This window comes from Dendrobates tinctorius, unplaced genomic scaffold, assembly GCF_039654945.1.
Source record: "Dendrobates tinctorius isolate UK_male_01 unplaced genomic scaffold, ASM3965494v1 ptg000192l, whole genome shotgun sequence".
Taxonomy (NCBI): domain Eukaryota; kingdom Metazoa; phylum Chordata; class Amphibia; order Anura; family Dendrobatidae; genus Dendrobates; species Dendrobates tinctorius.
This window is the reverse complement of record NW_027361859.1, coordinates 14,865,859-14,867,999: the sequence shown is the minus strand read 5'-3', so window position 1 is coordinate 14,867,999 and position 2,141 is coordinate 14,865,859.

Sequence of the window (2,141 nt, the reverse complement as noted above, 5' to 3'; positions counted from 1 at the left end):
TTCCTCCGCTCAGTGTGTCTTTGGTGCGTTGACTGACAGCTCAGTTGTCCAATCTGATGCTGGGCTTCTCTCAGGTGTTCCCTATTCCAGGTAATTTCTCAGTTACTTACCTGAGCTGTCAGTTTCAGACTTCTAATGTAGTATCTGCTCAGTGGTTTGCTTTGTGCTGTTTGTTGATCTTTTGCTACCTGACCTTGGACCTCATTCTAACCATCCGTTAGCCTATCCACTTTGCTTTGATCCGCTATCTTCCTGGTATTCTGACATCAGACTGTGACCTGACTTTACAGCCCAGGAGCATCAGAAGATAGAATTTTCACAGTGCCAGCTGCAAGGTCAGTTTTCTAGTACTGTGAGTGCTTCCCAAATGTCTCTGCTACCAAATGTAGATATGACTTCATTACCTTCTGATGTGCAGGTGGCCTCTCTCGATCCAGTAGTTCCATTACCTGATAAATGTTCAGGGAAGAAAGACCAGTTTAGGGTATTTGGGAAGAGTTGAATACTGTTTTTCACCTTACAATCCTAGTCTTCTAGGAATGAGTCACGGAGGGTGCGAGTAATTTTGTGCCTACTGTGAGGGGGCCCTCAGACTTGGACATTTTCTTTATTACCACTAGCCCTGGAGCGGTTTTCTGTTCACTCATTTTTTGACCCCTTAGGGATGATCTATGACAAACCAGACATAATCCAGATTGCAGAGACAAGGATCATGTTAAGGTCGGCGGAACGCACCAAATATAAATAATAGTAGGTGCGTTCGCCGCCCGGGGTCCACCGTGCGGTAGGTGACAAGACCGCTGCTGAACAATGGCAGATGCACCTAATAGGTGCGGGACTGCACTCGGGTTAACGTCACCCGAACGCTAAGGCAAAGGCACAGGCCCTGTTAGCGTCACAGAGGCCTGCGTGGGGCGTCGCAGCCGCGAACACCAATAGTTGCTGTTGCTACAGCGCAGCGGCAGAGAAAAGCCGCAAGCGTCGGCGCCGAGGACCGGGCACCGACGGACGCTAGTGTAGGTGTGGAGCAAGTGGCGTGTAGCTTGCCACAACCCTGGAGCTGACTATTCACACTCGGTCACCACTCGTAATATCAGAGGGTAGGGGTTTCATAATGAGTCAGACACCAGTCCATACATCCATCACCATACACACACAGAATAATATGCTACACTAGCGCATGGCCGAGCCGCCATGCGGGCATTTTATAGCCATGCGCTTCCGGGACCTTCCAGTACTTTGGGAAGGACCAATCAGATCCGACATAGGACCTGCACATGTGACCCCTGCTCTCCACTGAGAGGAGAAGTTGCGGGCATGCCCAGTAGCACGGCACGAGGACTTAGCCTCTGGAGCAGTTCCCTGCAAAGCAGGTTGCGCTACCATTGCTGCACCAAAGGTGGCAGCAACATCCAGGCTCACAGAACGAGTCTGAGGGAAATGCCTGGCTCGCCGTGATGGCTGAGCGGTCGGAGGAGAATGAGAGACCGCAGGATGTCTGGCTCTGGATTCCCGCTGTGCAGTGCCAGGAATCCGACGCCTAACATTACCCCCCCCTCCTAGGGCCCCCCCCTCTGAGCCTCACTGCGCTCAAAGGCCGCGATCAGGAGCGGTGCATGAATGTTTTCCACCGGCTCCCAGGTCCGAGCCTCGGGACCATGACCCTTCCAGTCCACCAAATAAAAGTTTTTGCCACGGACAAACCTGCGCCCCACGATGGCGTTAACCTCAAACTCATCAGACGATAAGTCTGATGACCCGGCAGATGACTCAGAAAACCGTACCATGTGAACTGGTTTGAGGAGGGACACATGGAACACGTCCGAAATGGCCAAATGTAGAGGAAGAGCCAGGCGGTAGACCACCGAGCTAAGTCGCTCGAGGACCTTGAATGGTCCAATGTATCGCGGTGCGAACTTGGGAGACTCGACCTGCAGTTTAATGTTTTGGGTGGAGAGCCATACCATGTCGCCAGGGGAGAAGCTTGGCGCGGGCCGCCGATGCGTGTCGGCGGACGCCCTCATCCTTTCTTTAGATGCCCGGATAGCATCCTGAGTGCGATCCCAAATGTCCCGGGCCTCCACTGCCCAGTCTGCCACCCTGGAGTCGGTGGAGGACACTGGCATCGGGACAGGGACGCG